This window comes from Triticum aestivum, chromosome 1A (genome assembly GCF_018294505.1).
Source record: "Triticum aestivum cultivar Chinese Spring chromosome 1A, IWGSC CS RefSeq v2.1, whole genome shotgun sequence".
In the NCBI taxonomy this organism is placed as follows: domain Eukaryota; kingdom Viridiplantae; phylum Streptophyta; class Magnoliopsida; order Poales; family Poaceae; genus Triticum; species Triticum aestivum.
In genome coordinates this window covers 60,492,449-60,509,615 of record NC_057794.1, presented here as the reverse complement: position 1 = coordinate 60,509,615, position 17,167 = coordinate 60,492,449, and positions in this window count along the sequence as shown.

The following is a 17,167-nucleotide window of genomic DNA, read 5'->3' as shown; positions in this document are numbered from 1 at the left end:
CCGACGTCACCTTGGAAGTTCTTTCCAAGTCTATGGACGTCCTCTCGTCTGTTGACGTCCTCTCCGTCACCTCCTCTGAAGTTCCTTCGAAATCTGTGGACGTCTTCTCCGTCACCTTCTCTGAAGTTCCATCGAGGTCTGTGGACGTCGTCTCGGTCACCGAAAGTTCTTTCGATGTCCGTTGTGGTGTTCTCCGTCCTCATGTCTGTGACGATCTTGCCATCCATGGTGGATATTGTCTCGATGACCTTTGTGCGCTTCTGAACGACGCTGGCTTGCACAATAGTCTGACAGGCGATGCAATAATTGCCCAACAAAGACAGAAATAATCAGGATGCTGTTTTTTCTCAGTGAATAATATAATTACATGCATGTATGAGAGGATATATTTTATGTCTCACCGAGTAGAGATAACGGTTCATTTCGTAGCTGATGTCAGCTGTAGCACCTTGAAAGGAGGGCAATTCCACGTGCATCATCCTTTTGACCATGACTTGCAGGTACGCCTCTGCCTCAACCCTAATTTCGGCCGCATTAGAGATTGCAGAGCCTTCATTACGCTTCCTTAGAACGGTGGCATGTACAATGGCCTGCAGATGCGCGCACAATAAGCAGCACTCTCTCCGTTCATAAATAAGCGTACATTTAGCATTTAAAATTTGTTCACAAAAAAATGTATTTATATCTTCTTAGTAAAAAATATTGGGATGAGGTAATTAAAGATGAGAGAGATGGTGTCTTGCACCTTTCCATTGCATTTTTTACTCTACTTTATAATTTATCCTAAAAAATTTATTTGTAGACTTATTCCTAGACGGGGAGTGTATATGCAACTTTTTTTAGAGTCATTTTACAGTGCATCCGGACGATATGGACCGTTCGTCGGAGCGAAATCGACGGTCCAGATCCGATGCAATACACTGATGTCACGTGTATTATATCAGACTCCGAGGGGCATTTTCGGGAGAAAAAAAATATTTCGAACTGATCTGATTTTCCCTCCCAAATATTTCGAGGGTATTCTCGGTATGAATTTGAGGGCTATTTTTGGTTCGATATTTATCCCGTTCGCTAGGGTTTATGCCTCGCCGCCGCTACGGTTTTGATCCTCGCCGGCAGGATCTAGCCGCTCGTCGCGGCCCCTCCCTTCCTCGTCGCCGGCAGGATCTAGCCGCTCGTCGCGGCCCCTCCCTCCCTCGTCGCCGGCAGGATCTAGCCGCGCGTCGCGGCCCTTCCCTTCCTCCACCCCAATTCCCTCGCGATCTCGCACCGCATTTTCAACGAACACGAGAGGAGGCCCACTGCCCTCCCCGCGGCGGCCGCCGGCAAGAGTCAGCGCCATCCCACCTCCCAGTTCTCCATGCGGGTGCCTATAGCCACAAGGTTATAGGCAACCTCTTTCCCACACCCCAATTGGTTGTTTGCGTCCTCTACATATCATTTCTCAGCCATGGCTGCAGCTTCTATCTGGTCATGCATCTCGTCCGATGGCAAGGTGGTTGGGTATGGATCATGTTCTGCGGGACTAGATGAAGCCGGCTGCCAGCCTCGACGGCCAGCCCCATTCGTCCACCCCCGACTGCTCGATCTACGAACATTCAATCGTTGCATTCAACATGTATTCTTTCAATTTGGCTGATAGGTGAGATTTGGAGATCAATGGAGATGATAAGCTATTAATTTTGGAATGTACTATAAACAATTCATAGCTTATGTTGCTCAATATTTATGACGCTCGCTTCTTCTTGTGCAATTGCTGGACTGGGATCAACAGACTTGGCATGTGCTTTATATGAAAAATTAGATTCACATGGGATATCCACCTTTTCAAGATTGCTGTTAAGTCTTATTATGATGTTTTAGCCTTGTTAAAGGGAGAGTAATGGTCCTCGCAAAAAGCAGAGAGAAAGGAATGAGCATTCGATTCTTCCATATGTTGCATATCATTCTTTCGCGTTTAGTTATGTCCAACATTTGTTACATGCACACACTTGACAAGGTTAGTACAAGTAGTAATTTTTCCTCTGTTTTGCTGGGCTATGACAGAACATGCTATGTGATTTCCTGAGGCAGGATGGATGTACCATGTCCACACCACTGTGCTCCTGAAGGTGATCGCTTCAATTCAGCGTTGCAGCACCTGCAGAGCCCCCCTATGGTACGTGCTTTTACTCTTGTTATCATATGCTCTTTTTTTTGGCTTTGCGGCCTGCCTACGAGACATAGCTGGGATTGCGTGTTGAATCAGGCAGTATTTTTGACTTCTGTTGTGAGGCTATGCTCATGCTTTAATAAATTTTTCTCTCGTATGAAAATAGACATATCATAATCCATTATTCTTCTAGGGTTTCCCCAAGAACCATTATTGTCACATGGTAGTAAAAAGCAAATATAGATTTCTACGAGATCCCCTAGAGACCAAATTTATTTCAAGCAAAATATAGTAACCAATATTATTGAAGTTTTACAACTTGACTCATGCGCAATGGACTAATAACACGGCTAGGAAACCTTTTTCGGGACTAAAACCCAACCACACCTTACTCTATCGCTTTATGGCCAAGTGTACACTCCACATGTAAGAATGAACCACAATGCTGGACTAACTGCTTGCATCCTCGTCGTCTTCAACCGCAGCTGCATCCGATTGCCTAGCATGGTACTGCCTGAACCTAGTCCCGTATTTCATTTTGTTGTAGGGTGAATCGACAAGCACAACGGGTAGCTCTCTTCTGAATTTTTCGATGTAGGCCTGCATGCGAGGATATGTTAGTATCGTTCCATATGTTTTAGAAAATGACAAAATTTTAGGTGTTACTTTACGTACTTCGTCATATTGCAACCTTAGTTTTACTCCCATAAATAATTCGATGTTCTTCAGCATGTACAGTGCACTACAAGAACTGCAACATTTTATGTTGTTAGATCAGCATTTTAGATATTAACAATCTAAAACAAAAACAAAAGCTAATATTGTTGACTGACGTCTCATCGGATTTTGGCACATTAATATTCCGTACTGGCCATTGCGTCACGTTAATGTCTTCCCATGCATTGCTTTCAATCCCATTGACTCGCATCGCTGCTCTCAGATGTGCTTCCATCCCACGTACCTGCAAGCCCAATGGGATGAGAAGTTGCCTACGACTAATACTTACATACGATGTTAAATCCTTTCTTATAATTAAATATGTTGAAATTCTCACCATGTTATTTACTTCTTTGGGTATCATACAGTGGAAAAGTGAATCAAGAACCTGAATCTCCTTTCTTATGGGGTTTACGACCACAAGGAACCAGTGGGTGTATAAACTTTTCGTAGGTAGGAAAACCTGGAGTGCACAGATAATTAGATCAACGTGCATAGTAATAAAAAAATCTGTTCTACGTCAGCTTAATATACCATATCATGTTTCAGGTAGGTGATTCCTTGTGTTGTTCCAGGAATGCCTACCAAAGCGTCCTCGTAGCATTCCTCTATCCTACCATCTCTTTCGAGCTTAGCGACGCCGGCCACCCTCTCAATGTAAACAAGTTGGCCGTCCCTTGTGTCAATTGGTTGATCATTACGCATGAGCTAGATCGCAGCATCAACCACCTACAAAAATAATCAAGTTAATTGTATTGTACAAAAATGAAACTTCATAAACAAATTTGTGAAATACTATCTTACTTCGTCACCCAACCATACGCCATCTTCAGATTCATCTTTATGGGTGAGGCATTGCAAATGCTTTGATAGCACGGCAATGTCATCAACTAACACCATTTGTTTTTCACGATTTGTAGTGTTGATCAGTGACGCCACGAAATCCTGTCGAACCACGTCTAGCTGGTCCCTCTGGGTTTCAGGAACTTCTGACCTCTTTTTTAAGTTGCTAGAGCCAATTTTCCTCTTTTTACTGTTCGTGTCCTCAGAATCATTTGTACACTCTGATGGAGTCTTTTTTTTCCTTTTTTTTCTTCTCAGTGTCGTACGAAGCATACTCGTCATCCTTAAATAATTGCAATACCACCCTTTTCTTTTCGCCCCCATGATTTGGTGGTGTCGATCCAACCACACTTACTTGTTGCTGCTTTTCAAGGATTCATCATGGCTGTCATCATCTGTGAAGGCACGGGGCTCTTCAGGATCTTGCGATCCCGTAGCCTTCACAGAGTGCTGCTTACTCCGTCTGTTGAACGGATTCTGTCAGACGAAATAAACGTGTGTTAGCCTTTAGCAGATTCTTGCTCAATTATAGGTAAAATGTGCATCACCTGGAAATCTTCAAGGCTTGTGGTGGCTTTGGAATGCATTTTGTTATCAAAACTAGGAGCTCCCTGGATATCATCCACCTCTTTCAGAAGCTTATGAATACCACTGAGATCCTGTTTGATATTTGCAGCAGCTCTTTCGAATGCTTCATCCTGTACGTGGAAGATCAAATGTTATTTCTGAAACAACAATGATTGTTTCATAATTAAGTTAACATGCGTACGTCAAAATCTTCATTAAGGTTCTTCATGGGGGGCTTCATGTCATCATTTTTTATTCCCTTCTTACAATCGTGCTTAGCATCGACCTCCGTGACATCCTTTTGTTTCCCCTGGTCAGAAGCCTGCTCAGCATTCTGAACAGAGGCCTCCATGGGTGTGAAGGAGCCCCGAGGTCAGATAGATGTATGTCGTCCACTCCTGGAAATATTCCATCGTGTTTTAAAAAAAATACATGTTAGTCTGGGGTGTTTTGATAGTAAACTAAATTAGAAAAAAACTTGTACACGTAAATTTCCAATTATATATACTAATCTCATAATTCTAGGCTTACCTTCAATTCTTTGATGAGGTCCTCCGTGAGCTTGCCATTTGTACGGGTACGCCTAAAACACTCATCCATTTTCTTTTCAAGGGTGCACATCCTATGGTTTTGTTCTGTACCGGATTCCCGCACGAGGGAGGCAACTTCTTGCAAATCAGTCAATACACGTCCGACGAGTACCTTAATCTGAGACTTTGAAACAGTTAGAATCATATAACTTCATACTAATTGGAATGTTACAATATATATTTGTGCCTTATGTAACTCATTTACCTGAGTGCCAGTCTTCGGTTTGGCCAGCGTACCATCTCGTGCTGGAATGAAAGGCCTCATCAGGTCCTCAACATACTGCAGTTTAGTGTTGTTAGTATGATTTAGAAAATATATATGTTACGTAATCCAGGCAATGTGCTGACATTTTACCTCTCCAACTCTCAGATAATTATTCTGGATTATATTGTCAACCTTTTTTGCCTTCTCCTCGCTCCAGTTCTGGATCAGCGGCCTTAACCTTGATTCATACGAGATGCTAGAGTCCAATTGGTGCACTCTGAACTTCTCGTAGTACCATGTCTGCATGACAACAAAAGCAGTTTACAAACATTCCCGTACATTATGTAATGTATGTTAGGTAACTGATAATTGTACTACTACAAATTACTTGCAGCAGTGGTAGATTCCCCTCCAGAATTGCCTCACCATTTACAAAATTCTTCACGCTATCCATAAGATAGTCAAGCGTTAGCTGTCCAAGATTTGTGCCCTTTATCGTCTCAACGTTTCTAACAATCCCAATATATTTGTTATCCACATACTCCTCTTTTGTTCGGCATACATATTTGCATATGGTGTACAACACAAATGGCCTGACAAAATTTGGTGCGCTGTCGACTTTCATCTTGGCTAGCAATCCTTTGAAAGTTATTTTGGTGTCATTACGGTCTTTCAGTTTCTTCCACAACTCCATATTATCATCAAGATTTGAAGGGACATGCTTCTTCCCATGGCAGGGCATGCCTGTTATATGCGCTACATCTTCTAGTGTGATCCTACATGGTCTCCCATTGATGATAAAGGCATCCTGCTCTGCATCATATGAATTAGCGATGGCCAGGCAGAGTACATGTCTAATTTTGATGCTAGGTGTCTTGAGAAGTCCACCCAGTCCTATCAACTGGATGTACATCCTTTGCTGCGTGTTTAATCCATTTATGAACTCCTCATATGGCAGCAAAGAAGCATCCTGGGTTCAATGGATGTGCAAGTGTGATTAGATTCAGCATGGTATACAATTTAAACACTCATACAGACGAATACATCTTATATATACCAACACAAAAATTGTGCTCTACGCTACTGCATGAGGTACAAGCATGATGAGTTCCATGTATGTGCAAATACTATCATGTGATTCAGCTTGATTATGTTTGAACGGTCATCTAAGGTAATCTTCATTGCAAGGCACTTATCTGAAATAAAATAAACATTGGAAAATAAAAAAACTATCCAACCGTGGTCTCCTCAACTCTAGGCGCTAATCATGGTCAGTAGTATGGAATTAAAACATGGGCCATCGATGCCTTCCATGACTCGTGCGGAAGGAAAAAAAGAATGCAGGCGCCCGCTGCACTAATTGGCATCGACAAGACCAGACGCTAAGATTTAGCCTGGAATTAATCAATGAACTGCCAATCTGGTAGGAAACAAATCCTAGCGCCCTCCCCTAACGCCCCCAACTTAATTTGTTTAAAAACATGCTGAGTTACATGAATATGCAAACAACGAGTGGGGTCGCAGCAAAAGATCATGCGAGGAAGATCGTGGCACGAAAAATAGCAGCGGCTGAGATCGTGGGGAGTTACCAGAGGACCCATGTTTGGCTCCGTCGTTCGGTCTTGCTGGATTCCTGGGTTGCTCCGTCCTTCTGTCTTGCTGGTTTGGGCGGCGCAGAAGGACGAACTATGATCTACGAGGTTTCAAAGGATCCCTATTTATAGGGATCGTAACAACCCGGACATATATCTACGTATAGATTTCTTTGGTTGGAGGAAATCAAGGGAGGGGACCTACCTGGTTGAATATTAGGGGGGCGTGGAGAGTTTAGCAAAGGTAAGTTATGGTTTAAAAAAACCAAGGTAAGTTGCGTAACAACACGTAGGTCTCCTGAGAATCACGATCATCAAAAAGATATTGTTCCCGTTTCTTTGAAAATCGGCCAAAATATTTCAGCCTCACTGAATTTTGGCCAAAATATTTCAACACTCGCTGAAATTTTTTCTGAAACTTCTAACTAGCGATGTTAAAAAAATCTGAACCTTCTAACTAGCGATGCCAAAATATTTCAGCACTCGCTGAAATTTTTCTGAAACTTCTAACTAGCGGTGTTAAAAGAATTCCGAAACTTCTACCTAGCGATGTTTAAAAAATTCTGAAACTTCTAACTAGCGATGTAATTGTTCTAAATCTTGTCCAGACTCCGACGATACTTAAATATAAATTTAAGAATTCAGTTAACCTTCCTAAGCTTCAAAAGTTCTGGTTGAAAAAAGCAAATATATGTTTCAGCGTCTCACATGCAGACCAAATTTATTTCAAGAATAGTGTTTGGAACCAGTACTGTGAAATATTACAACTTGATTAATCCACACTGGACTATGAACATGGCTAGGAAACATTCTTCAAGAATAGTATTTGGCTCTCTTGTGAAGTTATTTTATTGCCCATCCGATCTTGCATGCTCAAAATCATACCTTTTTTCCTCGTATCTGTGAGACCAAATTTTGTTAATAACGCTGAATCATTTCTGTTGCTGCTCAAGATGGCACGACACCATGGTTTTCACTTCGGTGAAATTTCGATGAAATAACTGAACTTCATTCATTTAAGCACTCACTGCAATATTTGCCTTTCAGCCAAAATATTTCAGCACTAACTGAAATTTTTCTGAAACTTCTAACTAGCAATGTTAAAAAAAGCTTCAAAAGTTCTAGTTGTAAAAAGCAAATATATGTTTCAGCGTCTCCCATGCAGACCAAATTTATTTCAAGAATAGTATTTGGAACCAGTACTGTGAAATATTACAACTTGATTAATCCGCACTGGACTATGAACATGGCCAGGAAACCTTCTTGGGGACTAAAACCAAACCACACCCTACTCTACCGCTTCATAACCAAGTGTACACTCCAGATCTAAGAATCAACCACTACTGGACTAACTGCTTGCATCTTCATGATCTTCAATCGAAGCTGCATCTGATAGGCTAGCAATGTACGTCTTCAGCCTTTTCATGGACTTCAATTTGTTGTAGGGCGAAGTAAGAAGGGCAACATGCAGCTCTCTTCTATAATTGTCAATGTATTCCTGCATAGGAGGATATGTTAGTATCGTTCCATATGTTTACAAAATTGACAGAATTTTAGGTGTTACTCTACGTACTTGGTCATAACATAGCGTAAGATCTTCTCCCATAAAGAATTCGATGTTCTTCAGCATGTAGACTGCACAAGGAGAACTACAACAATTAATTCTGTTAGCACCATTTCACGTATTAAAAATTCAAAACATATTGAGAAGTTAATACTGTTGACTGACTTGTCATCTTGTCTTGGCACATGAACATGCTTTACTGTCCATTGGGTCACGTTAATGTCTTGCCATGCATGGCTTTGTGGTCCATTGATTCGCAGCGATGCTCTCAGATGTGCTTCCACCCCACGTATCTGCCAAAGTCCATGGTATGAGAAGTTGCTCATGGTTCAAGGTTAGGTATGATGCTAAATGTTGTGTTATATTGAAAGACGTTTAAAATCTCACCACGTGAACCACTTGTGTTACTACGTAGCTGAAAAGTGAATCAAGAATCTGAATCTCCCTCCTTCTGGGGTTTACGACCACAAGGAACCAGTGGGTGTTCGCCATGTTCGTAGGTAGAAAAACCTGGACAGCAAAGATGATTACATCAACATGCATAATGATTACAAAAATAAATGTGTTTATGTCATGGTTAGATGGTACCAGATCATGTCCGAGGTAGTTGTCTCCTTTTGTTGTTCCATGACTGCCCGCCAAAGCGGCCTCGTGGCAATTCTCTACCTTACCATCTTTTTCGAGCATAGCGACGCCGGCCACCCTCTCAATGTAAACCAGTTGCCCGTCCCTTATGTCCTCAGGATGATCATGATGCATGATCTGAATCACATCATCAACCAACTAAAACAAAATTCAAGTTAATTGTACTGTGCAAAAGAAAATTGATAAAATAATTTGGCAAATATCTTACTTCGTCACCCAACCATTTGTCATCTAAAACTCCATCTGTCATGGTGAGGCATTGCAAATGCTTCTGTAGCAGAACAATGTCATCAATTACCACCAATTGTTTATCAATATCTGAGGTGTTGACAATTTCGGCCACGTGATTCTGTCGAAACTTGTCAAGGTCGGTCTCCAGCCTCGAAGCACCTGTGTCTGTATCTTTAAAAATGCTTGCACGGTTTTTCCTCTTTGTATTCTTTGTGTCCTTGGAATCGTTGGTAGACTCCGATGGAGTCTTGTTTCTCTTTCTCTTCTTATCACTATCGTACAGAACATAATCTTCACTACACAATAATGAAGATGCCACTCTTTTCCGGATGCTCGTACGAGTTGGTAGCATGGAATCAACCACGCTATCTTGTCGCTGCTTTGCTAAAGAATCATCATAGTTGTCCTCATCAACTGGGAAGACATGTGTCTCTACCGGCTCCCTTATTGCCTTAGCCTTGGCAGACCGGTGTTTGCTTTTGGTACCTGCCTCTCCCCCCACCTCAATACTGACATCTTCATCATCTTGATCTCTTCTTTCTTCAGCCTTTTGCACATTCTCATTGTGCCTCAAATTCAGAGGATCCGGTGATTCGAAATAAAGCACTTGTTAGCTACGAATCTTCATTAACTTAAAACAAAATCAGTTAGCTGTGAAATGTGTATCACCATGAAAGCTTCAAGGCTTGTGGTGGTTTTTGAATTCTTTCGCGATTGCAAACTAGGAGCTGGCTGCACATCTTCAGCTACGTTCTTCATGGGGGCATCCATGTTATCTTTTTGTATCCCCTTAGCAGAAATGCCTTTGGCAATGACCTCCGTATCTTTTTTTTGTTTTTGCTGGTGAGTAGTATTCTCTCCTGGGACCTCCATTGGGTCCGCAGGTACTCCCAGGTCAGATAGCTGTATGTCCTCTACTCCTGGGCGATCATCATCAAATATTCCATAGCGGTGGTTCTTTAAAACAAATGTGTTAGTGTGGAGAGTATTGATAGTAAAAATATTTATAGAAACTCATAATGGTATACTTACATCGAATTCGGTGATGAGGTCGTCCGTGCGTCTACCATTCGCAAGTGTACGCCTAAGGCACTCGTCCATTTTTTTCAAGGGTGCTTATCCTATCAAATTGTTGTGCACTGGCTTCCCGCACAATGGAGGCAACTTCTTTCAAATCAGCCAATACACGGCCCATGAGTGCCTTATCCTGCAAATTACAAGCAGTTAGAAGTATATGACTTCGATTGTACTTGCAAAGTTACAATATATATTTGTGTCTGATGTTCATCATTTACCTGACCGTCAGTCTTTGGTTTGACTGGCGTCCCAACTGGTGGCGAATTGAAAGGCCGCAGCAGGTCATCGACATACTGTATGTTAGTGTCGTTAGTATCATTCAAAACATATGGTAGATAATCCAGGCACATGGTACTAACACTTTCCCTCTCCAACCCCTATATTTTTTTGTTGATTATGTTGTCAACCTTCTGTGCCTTCTCGTCACTCCAGTTTTGGATCAACGGCCTTAACCTTGATGCATACGAGATGGTAGAGTCCAATTGGTGCACCCTCCACTTCTCGTAGTACCACGTCTGCATTACAACAAAAATAGCTTAGAAAATTTTCCATAAAATTAAATGTATTGTATGTTAATAATGATTGTATTACTTGCAGCAATGGTAGGTTGCCCTCCAGATTTTCTCCACCATTTACAAATTTCCTAACACTAGTCATAAGATGGTCAAGTGTAAGCTGTCCAAAATTGGTGCTCTTTATTGTCTCAACGTTTCTAACAATCCCAAGGTATATGTTGTCCACATACTGCTGTGTTGTCGGGCATACATATTTGCCTATGGTGTACAAGACAAATGGACTGACAAAATTAGGTGTGCTGTTGCCTTTCATCTTGGCTAGCAATCCTTTCAAAGTTACTTTTGTGTCATTGGGGTCTTTCAGTTCCTTCCACAACTCCAAAGTATCGTTGTGATTTGAAGAGACATGATTCTTCCCCATGCAGGGCAGGCCTGTTATATGCTCCACATCTTTTAGTGTGATCCTACATGGTCTCCCATTAATTATAAAGGCATCCTGCTCTGCATCATATGAATAAGCGACGGCCTGGCACAGTAGACGTCTCATTCTCATGCCAGGAGTCTTGAGAAGTTCACCCAGTCCAATCAACTTGATGTACGTTAGTTGTTGTGCGTTTAAATCTTTTATGAACTTCTCGTATTGCAGCAATGAAGCAACCTGAGTTCCCTGAATGTACAAATAGTGTGATTAGATTTTGTATGGTATTCATTTAAACACGCATAGAACCGACTAGATGTAATCTATGCCAATATCAAAATTGTGCTCTACATTGCTGCATGAAATTATAGAGCTTCTAGGCCATATAATGAACACCAGACATAGAAAAACAAGCTATCTCTGTCCGCAAATTGACTGATAATAGTATAGATTTTTAGTACAAAGAGCAGACTTTGTTCTATGTACACTACTAAAGTTTCAGGCGTCACGCTTACGAAAATAATTGCATACATGATCACAAGATCAATAGTTTATAGATAATCACCATACTAGGAATGTGACATGTGATCCTACTGTCCATCTTTCTCTTTAGTTTTCTCCTTTATTTCTCGTCAACCTAAAATTTAATATAGTACATACATTTGATGTTCTCAATGCCAAATAAGTGAGGCATGCAACTTACGTACAAAACTACTTTGTATTCTGTCTACTGCGTATTTGATCAGGCATTTAGGAGTACTACGATTATTTTGTTGATTCGGTTGCTGGTTTTAAACAAAGTTGAATTACTAGTCCTTCCTTTCCATATCGTTGCACGTAGAAATTTCTAGCACGAAAATTAGCGCAAGTTTCATTATAGAGAGAGGCATTCACGACTAAAAACTAAGAGAGGAAGGTATCCACGATCTCCCTTAAGTTTTGCTAAAGCACATGTAGATGTGCTCTAAGTATTTCTTATCTAATTCCTATGTCATTGATTTTATGCTAAGATTCATGCAAGCCTTTCTAGACACACCAATCTCCCTTCGGTAAAATAGGGATAGTTCATTATGGCTGTAACTAAACGAGATCAAAAAGTAGTGCGCCGTAAATAATGGGATTGCATGCAGACTTGGGAAGGAGGGTGTATACACAATACAAGGATCTCAATCATTACCGGAGGATTCTCTCGATGGCGACCGGCTCCATTGCCGTTTGCTTTCATCTTTTGATTCGCCGGCTTCTCCGACGTGCCCTTATCTTTCGTCGGCTTCTCTGACATGCCCTTGTCTTTCATCTCAGGATTCGCCGACGCAGGCTTTGAAGATGACGGCTCCGTCGGCTTCACCGACCTGGGAGCTACTTTGGGCAGCGTGGGGTGGTAATTCGGTGTAGTCATGGAAGGCTAGGTATGGGCGGCATGGGGTGGGAGGCGTGGGGTGGAAGTATACGATCTATGCCGTGAAAAGCTTCGTATTTATATGGGATTCTCTACCAACCGATCACAAGGAAATATTGGGAATTTGGGATCTCATGAAGAGGTAGTTTTAGATCACGTAATGTTTATGTATAGGGGATTCTCTAACAACCCACCACAAGGAAATATTGGGAATTTGGGATCTCACGAAGAGGTAGTTTTAGATCACGTAAAGTGTTTTTAGCTATATTTTTATTTTGAAATTTTTTTAGCAAGTTTAGATCAGTAATCTCAACCATGAAGCACTTGGGCTTCTTGTGCTTTCTTATACGGGCCTATGGGTGAGCCCATTTTAAATGTGAACATGACAAAGGAAGCGGGGACTCCAGCAGGCGGGACGAGCCCCGTCCCAATTATTTAGGACGGGCATGCGCGAGGGCGCTTCATCCTCACTGCCACGATTCTCCAAAAACGGTTCCTCTGCCTCTACGTCCTCTCAATTCCTTCTTCCTCTGCGTCGCCCACTCTCCCAACAATCTGGCTTCTGGAACGGTGATTTCTCCTTCCTGTCAATTTTGTTAGTAGTTCTCCAGTAGCAGCACATACGATGGCCTTCTTCTTGTCAATTTCTTGTTCTCCTGCTTCTTTATTTTGTGCGCACAGATTCATCTGCCTACAACATGTAGTCCGTTGCCTTATGAGAATTTTGCACACAGATTCATCTGCATGCAACATCTAGTCCGTTGTCTTGTCAATTTCTTGTTTTTCTCCTGCTTCTTTAGTTTGTACACACAATTTCATCTGCATGGGTGATGAACAATTCATAGATACATGTTTCTTGATTGTTGATGCAGTTGTTTAGATAAATATTTCAAGAGCATAAATTTATATTGTTAATTCACATATACTCCCTCTGCAAGGAAATATAACAACTTTTGGTTCATTGCTTTAGTGATTTATTTACAGCGGGAGTACTTGTTTAGTTTAAATTGTTCATGCACTTGTTTACATAAACTTTCAATAGCGCCAGAATTCCTATACTATCTGCTGTCATATTCATCTCGGCTTATTGTTATCATGTTATTGTCATGCTTCATGTCTTATACTGGTTTCATCAATTACAGTCCTTCGGCATGGCGTTCGAGAATGATTATGATGCTAGGGCAGATGGAAATACCGAAATTTGTGTGAAGTACATGAACAAGGCTAGCTGTGTTGAGTACTGTATTGGCAGATTCAAATACTGGCTGCGGAACGACGACCAGAAGATAGTTGCACTGGATGTGGAGTACATCTGGCCTCGTTGTGCGACACAGATGGCGGCCGTGGTCCAGTTATGCGTTGGCATCTACGTCCTTGTCTACCACATAAGCGTTGCTGATGAGCACTGCGGCCTGCTTGCCACCTTCCTGCTCGACGAGGAGTACACCTTTGTTGGGGTGGACATCGAGAATGACAAGAAAAAACTCAAGCATGTTGGAGAGTGCCTGATCCAATGACGATTAAGCCAAAGTATGGCTTGGCTGACTACGCTGGTTCCATCATCCACCGCAGCTACAACAAGATGAAGGGCATTCTCACAGAAGATGACCACCATATATGGGCAGAAGCGCCCTTGCCCTTGAAGAACATCTATTATGCTTCCATGGACGCGTATGCCACCTACGACGTATACAGGCGGTTGTTGAACTTCCAGAAGGGGTTCGAGAGTCAGCGCCAGCATCTCGCCAAACCATCCAGGCGGTCAAAGAAGTCCAGAAGGAAGAATGAATCAACATAAAATGTTTCTTCTATTTATCTAGCTGATAGTCTGTAAACTTTATTATACTGCTAGTAAGTCGTAGGTTCAAATTTCCTGCAAGTTGAATCATCCTTTATTCTAGCTGTCTTGCCTAATTTGATCCACGTTCACGAGATATTACACTTAAGATGTTTATTTTGTTTCGGTTTCGCTAGCTATGATACAGAATGCGATAGCCATTTTTACTAAAAGATTATTTTAGATTTATAATGAATACACAGAATGCGATAGCCATTTTTTCCAAAAGATTATTTCAGATTTATAATGAATACTGTTCTCAACTGGGTTTGAATAGAGAAATTTTATTTTTTAATTGCATAGAGAAAGTCCATTTTTTTAATCAAAAGAAGGGTCGCCCCCTCTGATTTTCCATTAACAGAAAACACATGGTCTTTCAAGCCCCTGATACAAACTACAGCTAGAAACTAAAGTAATCAACTAGCAGCACAAATCATACATGGTAGCAAGCCCAGCCAGACTTAACATGAAGGTCCAAATAATAAAATTACGGCAGAGATGCGCAGGCGACACCGCAGTACCCTATGACTCCACACTTGCGATGAACTGTACAATTCACCTGCTACATGCTCTAGCGTGCGCATATAGACCATCATCACCTCTTTGCTCCCAACATCAGCACCTCTTTGTTTACCACCTTCATCTGCAATATAGACCATCCCATGATCCACAAGAAAATTAGCTAAACAAGAATCATAAGATCACTATACCATTTATTTTGTAATCTCACATTATTCCTACATTGCCAAAGAGTCAAGAACACAACTGATGCCCTTCCCGCATCTCCCACGCAAACACTCATAGGTAGTTCTACCATCTTAACTCCATGATTTAAAATATTAATAAAAACCCCTTAACGATTCCATTTGCATTACCATCGTTCATGATTATAGCCAGGGAAACAGCAGCCAATAAAGCAACCACCTGTGAAAGACCTATTTTGAGTCCTGAATAGGGCCGAATCCTAGCATTTACTCTAACTGCAACATGTCCTCCTCTCATAGTCATCATCACCCAAGACATAATGAAGACGTAACCCCATAGATGCATAACTGCTATCAAAATAGTTTTTGCACTATACCTAGTGTAAAGGACACTCTTGCGTTGTCGTGCTACATTTGTGGCTCCTGGTCAGCATGTTCATAACCACCTCGATCTGAAGATCTTCACGGGTGGTGGTATTGAAACCGAAAAGAATGGCTTTATGAACCTTAAGCTCTTCACTGTCAACAAAATCACTCCATCCCTTGTCGAAGATGATGCGGCCATCATCACACTTGTGGTACTTGACCGGCATCAAACTGTCCTTGCACAGCCGAATGCCAGCAAGCCCATCTCCCGGTATCTCCCCATCTCCTGGGGTCTTCAGGGCGTCGACAACTTTCACCGGTAATCTCTGTATGCACCGTCATAGGAAGAAAAATTATCAAATATGTGAAGGAGCAGTAAACAAAAGGATCTTCAGCTACATCTACATATATTACGTAAGGATCTTCGGTTATGGGAAACAAAAGGATATGCAAAAACACACATCAATCTATTCACGGGTTTCAGCTACAATAGCATATCATTAAACTTTCTCTCCATGAAAAAACAAAGAAAATTGCATACAAAATAGAAAATACTAGTACACCAAAAACATACCATCGTCTTTCCTCCTATGTTCGACTTGGTGAAGCGGTGGACAAAAAATGCACCTATATAACCTTTCTTCATCGCCAAAAGGTCATGTAGGTTACGCTCCTCTTGCTTCGTAAGATTAATTCCCTTCGTTATGATAGCTAATTCTAGAGGATCTTTACGCTCTTCGTTTTGATCGCATGTCCTTTGCAGGTTGCAGCAGTACACCATAGGAATGTCTTCAGTCAAATCGAAGGAGACAAGGTCGCCTTCTCGCAGGTCGAAGTCTTCAAAAAACCTGCACCAGTTTTCACCACAGATGATCGCCCTTGAATTCCCTTTGTACATGCCAAAATCATACATGCGACTCCCTCTCGCCTGAAAAAGCAATGAACTGTCTGGGATGGCGCTGAACTGGTGCCTTGCGTAGCATGGCATGATCTGTAGATGTAGAATTTAATTGCTATTTATTTCCTACATATTGTTAATCTTCAAAGTAGAGGGGAGCAAACATAGTGCAAGTAAAATTAACATGATTATTTATACCAAAGCTGAAGTGTCCCCATCTAGCCTGATGGTAAATGCCAACCCATCTTCATTGGGCCTGTTGCAGTCCTGTCGACAGGTTATGCACACCACCTGTGTAAACAAAATAAAATGAAGAAAAGCAAAGGATGAGAATTTAAGAAAAGGGCTTATGCATGTAAACATAGTAGGCAATAATCATACAGTATAATCAACGAAGGTACTGCATCAGTAATCAACAATCATACACTTGAACTGAGCGGGTGGCTCGCCCTCCACTCCTCATAACCCCGCAACGCAGCGCGTGCCCGCCGCACCACAGCTTGTTCAGACATGTCCTTCTCTTCATCCTCGACCGGCAGCATGGGCTCACCCTGAGCGTCAACGCACGGCATTGGCCCCTCCTCCTCTGCAGCACAACTGAGGTAGTGTCTGAGACTGAGCAGTAATCTCTGAGAAAAGTCCTATGAAAACATAAATCCTACTACTACTGTTACTCGGCCCACCCGAATGTACACACGCACACCTTCAACATACAGCCCATCAACATACATCCGCATCCAACAATATGGTCCTTGAAAAAGAAAAGAAAATCTGTTCTGGACGGACGAAGGATCGTCAGGGTAACCAACTCAATTAGCCACTTGTCTGTCATGTTGGAGAAAATGAA